This window comes from Scatophagus argus, chromosome 20 (genome assembly GCF_020382885.2).
Source record: "Scatophagus argus isolate fScaArg1 chromosome 20, fScaArg1.pri, whole genome shotgun sequence".
In the NCBI taxonomy this organism is placed as follows: domain Eukaryota; kingdom Metazoa; phylum Chordata; class Actinopteri; family Scatophagidae; genus Scatophagus; species Scatophagus argus.
In genome coordinates this window covers 12004882-12018816 of record NC_058512.1, presented here as the reverse complement: position 1 = coordinate 12018816, position 13935 = coordinate 12004882, and positions in this window count along the sequence as shown.

Here is a 13935-nt window from a genome sequence, read left to right as displayed (position 1 = left end):
CTGTGAAAAAGACTTGTAAAGGATGAAGGAAAAAAGTGAGCGTTAACTGAGGGATAATGACATGACAAACCATGCAGCAGTCCTTAGAAGAGCACAGTCATTACATCTTCAGTGTTCAGCCAGTCTTCTTTGATCTTATCCAGGCCGCTGCGGCGGTAATAACTGGCCTTGCTTTGGTCTCTGCTCCTGACGAGCAAAGATTAAGGCAGCCGGTGTGGAAGACACAGACAATAACTAGGAGGAGAAGATAGATTGCCGTCAATCCTCCTGTTTCCCAGTCATCACCTTAACCACGGCACAGTAATTACTACAAACTCACAGGCAGATTCAGCACCAAAAGTGGACTAGGAGGGGAAAGATATTCAGCTGCTATGGCATAAACGCCACTACAATTACAGTATATATATGTATATTATATGCTCTATTGATCAACCATCAAATTCCAATTTGAAGGTAGAAATCCCTTGATGACGGGGAGCAGCGCCATGTTTCTCCTCACTTTTTTGTTTTTTGCTCACTTGTATTATAGATGCCAGGAATTTTTTGTGTTTGCATCAGTGCTCAGTTATGATGTCAGTCGTTTTAATGGTAAAAATAACAAACGAGAAAATGTGATTGTTTGGAGTGTTTTGTGGCTAAATCTATTCTATTCTTAGTTCTATTTCTTTTGGGATTTTGGTTTTTTTTTTTGGCTGTTGGTCAGAGTACATGAGCAACATTTGTGTGGCTTCTGTGATGTTTTGTCACTGTGTTTGACATGTCATAGCTTAAATCACTAATCATTTAATTGATTAATTGTCTCGGTGAGCTGGCTGGGTTGATGGATTGATTTGTATTGATACACAGTAAAGCACTCCTGAACAGTGCTGGTGTGCTATCCATAGCCTTGACACTCCACAGACTTAATGACTACCTTTCTTTCTTTTTTCTTTCTTTCTGTTTTCTCCTGCTGCATCATACTCACTTCTATTTCTCTCAGACATGCATTAGTTTAGGGGGTTAAATTGAATAAAATGGCATGTTGTAAATGAGACTGGTTGGGCTAATATGATTTCTGGTGGGGGGAAGAAGGGGGGAGTGGCAATAGACGATAGTAATTTGAAAGGAGGGCCCCTTTCGCATGCATCAGCACATGAAGCTGCCTCATTAATTCCATGAAAACCTGCATCAGTGGGATGAGTATTTACAGATGAGATGCAGTTGTCAGAAAAGACAGTTTTTAGCTCTCCCTGATTGATGCTCTGGAATTGACACCTCAGGATGGTCACCACTTAAATAACATGTCAACACTCCTTTCAATCTTTAATAGCTCTTGCATGCTGAATGAAGTATGCATTAGTAAGCATTAGTATAATGCACATTAACATTAATGAGATTTGCACAGCAGGAAATTTAATGGAGTATAAACTATTCTTAATAAAATAAATAAAGACACTATGAGTCAACAATTAGATCCCACAAAGTATAGACGTTAAATTATTAATGTTTCAAGATAACGATAATAAAACACATACGATACTAACATAATAAAATGAAACCCAATCGCTATACAATTAAAACACTGTAAGTAAATACAGTTCATAAAAAGTTCAAGATAGTGTCTCTTGAAAAAAGAGAGAACAACTGCAGTTGAGGGTGATGATTTGAGAGGTATCCAAACCTGTGTACAAATACTATATATATAAATACTATATACAAACTGTAATAACAAATTTTTGGGCCACTTGGAAACAAGCTGCAAACACAACATTGGAATGTGTCAAGTTTAAAGTTGATATGGTAAACACCCAGCTGTTATTCAGCAACATTATCATTCATTTAGAGAGTTTCATGTTTTTGGCCACCTGACAAATGGGAGTCTAATATTCACTCTAGCTGTGTTTGTGGTCTCTTACTCCTGAGGGAAATATCTGGCCCTTTGACTGCTAAATGCTCCACCATGTCCATCAACTAGTTGTTAACTGTGTCTGTCTGCTGTTTTGGTGCTGTGCAGGTAGTGTGCGGTGGGTTTTTAGAGTTTTATCGCCGAAAACAGCTGTCTGCTGCACCCAAGAACGACACTGTGAGAGCAGTGAGAATGAACTGAAACAGCAAAGCTGATGGGAGCTGCAGATTCAGGGCGATAATTCTCTGTAGGCTCATCACAATGTGCAACCCCAACTGCAGTATCACACTGTCTTCACATTGTCATCTCATGCGTTGCTAGGTCATAGCTGGTTTAAAGTGAAAAGTGAAAATTACTCAGTCTTATTATTAGAGTTATATTATGTGTTAATGTGTGAGCCAGGAGGCCACTTTTTAAATATTTCTTAGTAGTCTTATTTATAGAAATGGCTATTAGGTGATCACGTTTTGCCTGTCTTCTAAAAATTTATTAAAACCAATATGTAGCAGTGAATATGTTTGGAAGGGAAACATAATCGCTGCCTGAGAACAGTGATAACTTAAATTTGACGGAACCAAGCATTGCATCTATGTGCCACACCAGAGTTGCAAGGACGTGGGTGCGGTGGATGGCAGGCGTCCAAAGTGCAGTACTCCAACACCAGAGTTCAAGTCCAGCACTTTGCTCAAGAAAAGATTTGTTTTCAGTTAAATGTTATGGGAACAAATGAAATATGTTGTCATTGAATATTTTACTGATATCAACATCTTGCCAAGTACTTTATTTAATAACATGTCCTCATTGTGATGACAGAAATGTAATTAATCATCGTTTTGTTTCCTTTTTAAATGTATTTGCTGTTGCAAATTAAGCAAAAAAAACATAATTAACAGAACTATATAAATGAATCTAAACCTGCAAGATAATAAGAAGTTATGGTGGAAACTGGTAACTCAAGTAAAGCTCAATTTCTTTAAAATGTACAGAACTTGAGAAAATGTATTTAGTTACATTCTACCACTGTAAAGTGAGTGAATCATGAATAAATTCTTTAGGAGAATATAAGCATATATAAATGATAAACATTGATAGTTTATTCAAAAATAAATACTGTATAACTGCAGCACAGTACACACAAAACTATAGTGGGACAGATATGCACTGCACTCGAAAAATGGATGAAAAACAACAGATGTTAGGCTAGTAAATAAAGAGTAGATTGCCTCGCTGCTGGTGGTTTACAGAGATCACCCAGGTGGATTAGAAAAGACAGGTGCTCTATCAGCAGGGATGCAAAAGGAGAGCATGGGACGAAAAACTTTCAGGAGGAGAAACGAGTTGACGAGATTTATTAGTTAAGAGGGTAGAATAACACCTTGCAGCCAGCATTGGTGTTTTACTGTCTACTCTGATCTTATATTTCTACAATAGGAGAGGGATGTAAGCCAATGATATCCTCAAGGAGCCATTTGCAAGGTTATCGTAGTCACTAAACTTAATGTTAAAACAGTGGTAAAAAAAAGTGAACATTCAGGAGGAAATAGTTCCCTGTATTGCCACACAGGTGATAACAGATCATTACTCTGGTGACAAACAGCTGAGAAAAATCCAATAACTTCGCACACACACACCCACACATACATACAGACACACGTACACCTTGGTCTGTATCTGATATAATGTTAACACACTGGCAGAGAGTGGGTGGGTGGATAAAGTTAACCTTTAGTGGAGATAAATGAAAGTGAGAACAACTGCTCTGATATCAGCTTTGCACAACAAAGAAACCACCTTTAGTTCTTGCATCACAGAAAGACTCCTGCAAAGGGAGGGCCAGTTGGGGAGAAGCTGTAATACAGATGAGCCACACTTCAAAACAGGTTCTGAGCCATCATTAACTACATGTTAATCCCGATGAAACGTATGAAATCACTGCAAGGAAAAGCCTCATAAATTAGAAATTGGTCTGGTGGTGAGTTGGACAAATGTAAAACGCACAAAAGTCCTGGTCGAACTTATTTTCCAACTAAATTTTACAAAGTTAATGTAGCATAATTCAGTTCCTGACAGCAGGGAAAATTAGCCAAATCACATTTAGTTAGTTTAGTTGGTCCATGTCCCTGAATTCTCAAACACCTGCAGCTAAATCCAGTTATGAAATAAACACACAAGCTGTCAGGCATAGAAACCCAGCTTTCTTTAGGTTCCCACCCTCTCTCCTTTCCTCTCTATCTCTCTTGCTCTGAAACAAAATAATCTCCATCACCTCTGGGTAAAATTCAATTAGGTAGTGGCCAATGACAGGTGAACCAGGTTGGGCACCTGCTCAATAAATTAGTAAGGTGAAAGAGGGCTGCGCCGGAGATGCTCTGAGTCAATTAGCTGAGGAAGAGTTGTCGGTGGAGTGTTTGTCGGGGTGAGCGGACACAGGCAGATGCAGAGATAAAGTGAGAGCTAATTCAATTAATGAGTTTGATGCTGTTCTTCCCATTATCAGAGCTAGTTAAAAGTGCTGGTGCGTGGCAATGCTGTGAACGGAGGACAAGATTAACACAATCAGATAAAGAGCGCTCGCCAGACGAGGCTCGTCTCCAACCATGCATTCTGCCATGTTTCTCTCCATGTCAACCTTTTGTCTCACTTTCATGTCTCTTTTATAGATAGATAGATACATACTTTATTGACCCCTAGAGAAATTCAGTGTCCAGTAGTAATCAGCACAAGATGAAGAAACACAGAGCAGCACACAATGAGGTTTTAATCAATCGACTACAAAAATATAGAGTATAACGTATAAAAATAAAGAATATATAGAAGAATTAAAAACACACTAGCATCAAGAGTCCAATGGCATGCAAACAGTTGCTTAGTGATAAAGTTCTGATCCCATGTGTTTCCTCTGAAACATTCTGTCTCCCTGACTGTATCTTCACACCTGAGCCTTTCTCACATCACACCTTAACCTCCACATTCACAGGGGCCCCCGGCACACCCACTGAGCTTTCGCATCCTGCACCATCCTTTTTTTTTTCTGTTTTTTTCTTTTTTTGGTCACTCCGATTTGCTTTATTTAATTGGTAATTTGAAGGCACAGACTGGCCCCAAACACACCTGTAACTGACGTACAAGAACTGTATTGACAGTCATTCACCAAGTTAGCAGTTAGATTCAAGGGAAGGTAAGTCTTTCCAAACTGAAATATTTCAACAGTTATGGGATTGTTGTAGGAAAAAATCTGTACAGATATTCTTGCCCCCCAGAGGATGAAGCCTCCTACCTTTTCCAAGCTGACTTTGATGATCCTCTGTCTATTTGTCTTCCTATTGTCCACTCCTAATCTTATTTTTTACATGAGTTCCTCTCTCTAATCCCAGACAACCATAGACTTTCAACCTTCAGAACAAGCTGAAAATACAGAGGGTGGACACACCATTAACACTCACAGTACACTGGGCAATGCAATCCAATAATCTTGCAACAAATGTTTCCTTGTCTCCAAACTGTGACTACAGTCTGTGGCTCAGTTGTTTCAAAAAACAAAGTTGAACAAAACTTTACTTAAAACAAGGAAGACTGAAGGAATGTTTTGATAGAATGATATATTCAAAGGTGTTATCATCACCTAACCTTCATCCACAACCTCCAATTTTCTCTGGATGTTGCTGCAAAAGTGCTGTTCAAAACTGAAGCTGTGCGGTAGGGGGCTCATCCGGTCCTTCACTTTGCCCTTGTGAAATGTCAATTTAACTTGACCGCCTCCTCATCTTACCATTCTTTACAGATAATATCTGTGGTGTCCACACCAGACAGTGGATGGATGTGCTTTGAGGGTATAAGAGCTGTGAGGGGTTAAAAGCTACCAATCTATCAAGGTACAAAGATGATCAAAGAAAGTAATTCTTCAAGTGCTACTTAGTCATTTCAACCTTGAGTGGATTGTATTGAGTGCTACTTAATTGAGGAGATGCTGACTGTGACCATACACGAGACATGATGGCTACACAAGGAACAGTACTGTCCAGTAAAAGCGCAGACTATGTGCTTTTTAGGAGTTTGATTTCAATAAGCCAAATTATCTCTTTATCCATATCTGGATGCCTGAAAAAGGCAGGAGTGTGTTGCTGCCTCACCTAACTCTTTCATGGTATTTTTTAATTAAAAGGAAAGGTATATAAGACTGACATATGGACCAGGGACTTGAAGTTGTGGAGCAGACTGCTGCCTTTAAAAAAAGAAGAAGAAATAACCGTCAGAGGACTGCAGTTGACTTCAAATGAGAAGAGGTTCAAAATGTGAGCTGGACACAGCCTCATGACATGAACGAATCCATGACAGATCAAGAGCAATCATATGGGCAGGGAGGACTGAATCAAATTCAGAGAAGCCCCTGGGCTTGTCTGAGGAAAGGAACATTTCATTTGAAAACCTGGGCCAGGTTTCATTCATACAGTATACTTAAATCCATCTTGCTGGTGAGAGAAATCGTTATAAATATGGATCCCAAGGTCCTGGTGTTTTGAACATTGACCATCCTGACGATTCTGTTTTTCACTCATCAGATAAGAGCTTTTGTGCATCAGCTGAACAATGAACAAAATGGATAGATCCATATATGACTGTAAGGAAACACAGAAAAACAGAAAAAAAAACGTTGTAATGGCTGAAAAGCTAATTACTACTTCAGCAACGGGTGTCAGAGCAGTGTCATGCTAAACGAAAGGTTTCTTTACATTAAAAGGAAGAATTTGCACAAATAAAGCTAATGGAATGCCTCAGGAGTGCTATGATAATAATATGATGAGATGGCAGTCATATGGAGCCCATTTCTGCAAAATGCATGGCTGCCTTTTTGATATAAGAATGCAGGTCATACATATAGAGGGGATGTGAGGTGTATTTAAAACATTATTTACTTCATAAATGGGAAGCAAAGAAAGAGAGTGAGAAAAGAAACAAAACTCCAGATCACAAAAAGGATAATTTTCTAAAAGCCCATTTTAGAGCAGTCAGTGACTTTTAACTCAATCTGCCCTATGTTGCATTATATTCAAGCTTATTAGCCAAACTGCACAAAAAGAAAAAAAAAAAAAAGAAATTGCCAAAGAAAATGAGAAAATGGCAACAAAGAATACATGATATTCTTAATAAGGAAACAGTGGCTGTGGCTGTGTATTGATTGAAATGACAAAGAGCTCCATGTGTGTGAAACGACTGTATACTTGAAAGCGGGCCAACGAGATGATGACACTAAGGGTTATAACAGAGCAACAGCCACTGTGGCCAAAAGCAAGTTACCTCCAGTAAATCTGGAAACTGGCTCTCCCCACAGCACCGGACTCAAATTGTAAAATTCAAGAACATTACCAATCTGGTGCCCTACATGTAGGATATTTCAACCCCTGATTTGCGTCACAGGATTTGGAGAGCAAGCATGGGATTTCAGATTAACACAAATTTGAAATATGTGTCACAGTGGTTTTTATTTTTATTTTTCATAATTGCACAAATGCAAGCCAAGCAGTGTGCTCAAAACTTCCAGTTTTTCATTTGCCTTAATGCTGGATTTCAGGAACTCACTACTGCTGGTGCTGTAGATTAGCTGAAGAAATGAGGTCATGTTGTAGCAGACAGAAGCTTGATCTCTATGGCTGCCATTTGAATAGAAGCCCAGCTACTTAAATAGGGGATAGGGCAAACACATACAGACACTGCTTCCAATAAAACCTATTTGACATAAGGTTGCATCCAGGGGATAAAAATTAGATTTTGCATTGGATTTGTGGGGCTGGATGGATGATCCACGACTGATCCAATATTTGGATGGAAATGGAAGGGGGCCAAGCAGTGTAATCTCAGGATGTACTGAAACAGATTAGGCAAGTTGGTAAACCTGAAGGGTTACACGGATTAACACATATTCTGCTGGTCTGTGCATTGACTGGGTCCATACAGTAGCACAGGGTAATCAATTAAGGTACAAGCTGAAGCATGTTGATCTGACAATAAAGTTTTTTACATGTAAAGCATTGCAGGAACTTTGACCTCTTCAGATTTTTCACCTTCTCCATGCAGCTTGGAAATTGTGCTAGAAATACCCACTCTGCTCTACCCACTCTTTGTACAGTAACACTGCAGTGAGATGTCAATATACAGGCCAATATACAGGCCAAAAGCACAGATTACAGCATGTACAATTGCACATATGACTTCCTCTGTCTTTAGACTCTTGTTTTCGAATATGGAAACTCTACAATAAAAGGACATTGGTTTGTCCATTCTAGGCTACTGTGGAAGCATCATTGTGTAACATGGCTGACTTCACAGTAGAATGACTTCACATTTAACTGTTAGTGCCACCATATAGTTGATAGATGTTGTTCAGAGTATTTGCTCTTCAGAATTCAAGGATTTTAGAGGATACAATAACATTGGTGATCCCCTAAATATTCCTGTAATGCCACCAGCATATATTCCAGCACGCAGCTGATGGATTGGCACATTTAAGGTTCCAAGAACATATAGCATGTTAACATGCTATACTAAGATGTTGAATCCACATGTTGCACAGTTGCAAGCATAAAGACATAAAAGTTTTAATACAGGTGTTTAGGTATTTATTACAGATACATGAAAGGTGATGAACTTGTACTGTATGTCAATATGAATCAATGAAGTACTTTTTCTACTGCTATGTTAGACTGACTGTGTCACTCTAGGTTTTGGTTGAAACTAGTTCCTGACATGAAATATGCAGTACTGTCAGAAAACAGCTTTTGAAGCTTGCACATAAAGAGGAGGAAGAACAAGAAAAAAAAAATCATAATTGCCATATGTATGCAAATTACATTAATCTGAAGCCATTACTGAAACAATTAATCTTTGGCAATCACTAAAACATTTTAATCACGATCGTTACAAATGGTTGACTATTCATTATACCCTCTAATTAGATCATAAATTGTATGAATACACTGTTGTGGGAGGTTTTGAAGGATGTGACACACTGGGGACAAACACAAAAGCCAGCTAAGGACTGATGAAGCGTGCTGCATTAATGGAATCAGGAGCCAGGGCTGTTGAGCAGGGACTAAATGCCTGTTCTCTCCTGACTTCATCTGGGAGTGATTTATTGACTGACTTGGGACTCGAGTCTACAGCTATGTCATCAGGTGATGCAGGTGATCAGGTCAGGGGTCAGATGTTACAGTATGTCATTCAGCTGTCCCGATGTTGGGGACTACAGTATCAATATTCCTGATGTAATTGATTAAATGCTCCCTGCTGGTGTGGGTGAGTCCAGTGAGACCTGGCAACAGTAGACACATTCTTGGTATAAATGTCATGTGTTGCTGTATTTGTCAGTGTTGTGACATTTGTGCGGAGTTGTGGGAAGGCAGTACAGTAAGTGCTGCAGTGACAATGTGACAGGAAGGATGACAGCCACCATGTTAACCCAGCATTTCCAACAGTGTCCTTCAGAATTGTGTCAGAAAATGTTTGCAAAGTGTGAGAGAATTTGCTCTTACTGAGAAAACCCATACTTCACAAGTAAATTAAAGTCTATCTTGGTTTAATTTACAGTCTCAGTATTCACATACAATCTCAGCCATCCCCCAGGGACAAAATAAAGTGTTTGTCTTAAATGTCTGCACACCCTCCTCTGTGCTCTACCGTGTGCAGATTATTGGAAAATGCAGAGCTGCAATTGCAGGTAAATCAATTCAAGTCTGAGCTTTAAAACCTGGCATGTCAACCAGTACATTAGCTCCATTTGCACTTCATTATGTGCACCAGTGGACACTGCTGAAAAGTCACCATCTGTAGACTCCACCACATACAGGAGAAAGGGAAAAGACCCAAGTCACTACATGGTCATATAGCAGGGTTTGGAATGTGTGTGTGTGTGTGTGTGTGTGTCTGAAAGAAAATGAGGAGCGTGACGGATGTGACCGGGACACAGAGAATAAGAGAAGCAATCAAAGAGAAGACAGAAGGATGATTTAGGGATTGAATAATTTACTTCGATGAGGGTCTGGATAGTAAAAGACAGCAGATGATCTCTGCTGACTGCTGTGCTTTTCTTTTTGGTATTAGAAGAAGGGAATAAGAAGAAGCAAGAACTAGAGCGTGTTTGTTTTTGAGTAAAACACTACCCTACCACTTCTTACAAGTAAAAGGAAAAGTCTTGAAAATCATTTGAGGATTTGCAGATACAGATATTTTTGTCTGATTTAGTATAGAAGCAGTTTGCAAAATGGAGCTTTGTTATCAGTAGCATCAAGAACAACAGACTTTCCAAAAATCTCGTTCCTCCCTCATCCCTTCTTCTCAATCTTGTTATTTTTCTCCCAGTTTCCCTCTCAGGGCCCTGATCAGAGATCTGAGACTCAGTAGATCTATAAAGAAAAACAAACCCTCCTCATCACTATGTGTCTGTGTTAAAGTAAATAATGTGGGATTTTTCCTCAGGAGAAAAGCTAAGTCAGACTGCACAGCACATATTTACGTCGACACAACTTCTGCATGTAGCTTGGAGAAAATCAAAAGCAATGCCTGATTTCTAAATCTAACATACTGGAGAGGTACTGATATAAAAATTACCAGCATGAAAGGAAGTGTTCACCAGAAACATTTCGATTTTCTTTAACGCCTTTTGCAGCTATTCGTTTACATTGTGTATAGACTTTAAATGCTAAAGTCATAATTCATCTGTCTGGACAATCTGACCTCACTGCATAACTGACAATGACCTGCTATAAAGTAAAGTCAGTAACATCTTTTTACTGTGTTAACAACCTTTCAAGACAGCCTTATCCTTGGAAAATGGTTTCATCATGCCCTGTTCATGGTGTGCATTTCAGGGAAGCTGCAGTGCCTTTTTTTGCACTGGCTGAGAAATGGATGCCTTAAATCACCGAAGGAGAAGGCTGGGAGAAATTTAGGTGAAATGTAAGCCTTATATGCAAGCTGAACCTGAACTTAGAGCAGTTTCATATGCACAGAAGAATACACACTATCAGTTTATGTGCTGAGAAAACAACACACTTTTATTTTATTTCAACAAAGTAGACCTATATGCAGAATAATTCAACATTTGCTGATAAAATGACTGCCACTTGTTTCTGTTGAGTTATTAATGTTTACAAGCATAGCTAGTATTCTGGCACTGAGAATACTTTATTCTTGTATGACCCCATATTTCCCTGGTTCACATACCTGGACCTTTGCGCACTCTTGGAGGCAGACCAGATGTAAAAGTGAGATACTTTATATGCCTACCTATCAACCTATACCTATTTTTGTGGCACTACAGCTCACTGTCTTTCCTACTCAGAGACAGCAGTCAATATTTGCCCCACCACAAGAGGTCCCTTTTTGCTTTGTGCACAGGTCAAGTTCCGTATCTGACCAAATATGAAATGTGGTCACCATCTGCCTTTCTTTTCCTGAGTCATGCTGTTGAATAATGGTCAGAAAAGTGTTCTTGCAGAAAATTTCGAAGTCACAGTTAAGTTGACCTTTTACCTCTTATACAATGTTATCACTTCCTATTTTTATCCTGTGAGACATTTGTGAGAAATTTCCTAAGTCCTAATTATGAAGTTATGACCAAAAATGTGCTTAATGAGGTCCCTGAGACCTTTGACCGCCAAAATCAAATCGGTTCTTCCTTGAGTCAGTGTGGATGTTTGTGGCAAATTTTAATTAATTCCCTCGATGGAATTTTCTCCTAGGTTATTGCATTCACAAGAATGGAACAGACAGACAACCTGAATATAATACCCCGGTCACAGCCATCATAGAGGCATGAAAATGTAATCATATGGGCTCTTTGAGCATTTGACCGGTGCTTTTGTATTTCTGTTCGAGACAGATCTTTCAATAGACCCACCAACCTCTAATACAAAGAGCACCTTATAATACTATATGACTGACTCAAGGCTACGCATAAAAACACTCTCATGCAAACTTGTACCAAAAGTGCGGGACATGTCATGCCCTCCCTCCACTTTTCACTTCCCCTGCAGGGGTCTAAGCCTCTCCTCAGTGTGTTGCACCCATAATATAACCCAGGGGGAATGGGTGGCTGCCGGAGTTTTAACAGGGATGACCAACTCACTTCTCCCCTTTATGTTAGTAGTGCTTATCAGCCACCACCATGCCCTGAGCACTGCTTCCACTTCAGAGAGCCACCAACACCTCAACTGCCACTGGATGTTTACACTGATCCCTTCATAGAGGACTCCCTTGGGCTGCTGTCTCTGTTTGTGTGTATGTGTGTGTGTTCACGACTCCCTTGGGCCACAACACAGCTTGTCTGCATTGAGCTTCATGGAGTGACAATGCCGGGTCTGTTCCTTCAGACCACAGTCAAACACTGCGTGTCAAGGGAGAAGTGATGAAAGACTGAACAAGGACAAATGGTCATTCAGGCTTGAGCCGCCTTGATGTTAGCAGAAGATATAAATGAAGGGTAAAATATGTGCATGCTTTACTTGCAAACATATTTCATTATTCGCAAAACAGAGACTACATTTTTCACTTTAGATAAAACTGGTTTGTAGGTTGTCAGTTCCAACATCAACACTGACATGCTTTGAAATTGAAATTTGAAATGATGAGTAGGACATTAAAAAATGAAGGATGCTTTCATGCAATTCAAACAAACTTGTTGGTAGGAGTAGGTTTTGATTTATGGTTCAAGGTCAGATCTTACTCACTGATAGCACCGCTGTGATGCAATACATGTAATGCTTCTTACACGTATTGTACATGATCATGTCTTTGAGACACAGAGCAATGATGGGCTACACATGAACTAAAAGCGGAGTTTCGAGTCTTTCAGTCACAACAAAATGGCACCACTGTGCTTTGGAAACCATTATTTCCAGTCATTTGCAACGTGAACAAAGAGCCTACTGCGCCCAACTCTTAACTTTTAACTATTAATGCTTCTGGTCACATCTATCACCCGTCTGGAGAAATAAAAACAACACTTCAGGCACATAAAAGTGCAGAATGACTGAAGTGCAGAATAAATTGTGATTTGATATCCCCCCTGTCATGCCTTGTGTTTTCTCTTTTGGTTTTGGAGTCCATGTGTCATGTTTCATGTCGTCTTGTCTTGTGTTTCCATGTATTAGGTTCTAAGTTTTTGTCATGTCCTGTTTTATTTTGAAAGTGTCACTTCCTCTATGTGTTTGTTTCATGTAACTTTGCTTTGACTATCCTGATTGCTTTCTCCTCTCCTAATGTGTTTCACCTGTGTCTTGTTATATTATCTATTTAGTCGTCGTCTTCCCCGTCAGTCTTTGTCAGGTTGTTGTTTTGTCTTTATGTTCTTGAATTGCTTGCCATGCCATGATTTTTTGCCACAGTTTTTTGCTGGTCCTTGTGCCACAGTGTGTGCCTGTTTTTTGAGTTCTTTTGATTTAGATTAAAGACTATTGTTTTGGACTTCCGCCTGCCTGCCCTTTTTTGACTCGCGTCGAGGTTCAGCTCTCTGCATCAGCGACGCCGTACTTTTGTGATACCCCCTGGGTCCATGCAGCACTGATGATGCTGAGTGACAGTCACAAAACTGCCCAATGAAAGTGTCACAGGAATAAAAAAAAATGGACCACAACTAAAAGAGCAACAATATATCACCATTTATTTCTTGAAATGGATTCAAGTTTAAATGTGAAAGCAAGCTAAAGAAACATAGCTAAATCCATATATAATGCATCACAAATACTACAGCTGTAAAACCCACAGCTGTGACTGCAAATGGAGAGAGTTAGTTCAGGCTGCACTGCTGTGTGACATGCCTCACTTTCCACAGTCATTTACCGAACACACCCTCTCATTTTGGCGGCCTAATTAACCTGCAAAAATTCCCCAGAGTTCCCTCTGCACTTCAGTGCCACTGCTGCCCTGCATTCCTGTTGCTTGCTGCCTGTTCTTTCAGCCTCACCTCCACCCCAGCACCCACGTGCAGTCTCCAGCTAGAGGGTTCAAGATGTTTTCTCATCACGCCCCAGTATCCCTATGTAAACCTACCTGTGGGG